The sequence below is a fragment of the Saprolegnia diclina genome (genome assembly GCF_000281045.1).
Source record: "Saprolegnia diclina VS20 unplaced genomic scaffold supercont1.26, whole genome shotgun sequence".
Classification (NCBI taxonomy): domain Eukaryota; phylum Oomycota; class Saprolegniomycetes; order Saprolegniales; family Saprolegniaceae; genus Saprolegnia; species Saprolegnia diclina.
In genome coordinates, this window is record NW_008246093.1 from 236,985 (window position 1) to 237,244 (window position 260).

Genomic DNA, 260 nt, shown 5'->3' on the forward strand with positions numbered 1-260 from the left:
CGCGTCATGGCGTCCTACATCAAGAAGCGCAGCATAAAGTCCTCAAAGGAGATGCGCTTTGTCGACGCTGTGCACCTCGATACGCCTATGATGGCGCGCATTCCAATCTCCAGTCGCATCTCTCTCAAGATGACACCGGATTCGGCCGATTTGATTGACAGTTACAGATTTGATGAGCCAATCAAAGCGCCCAATCTGAATCGTTTTGGCCAATCACCACGCGCAATGGTGATGCAGTGAAGCCAACGCAACCGATTAAG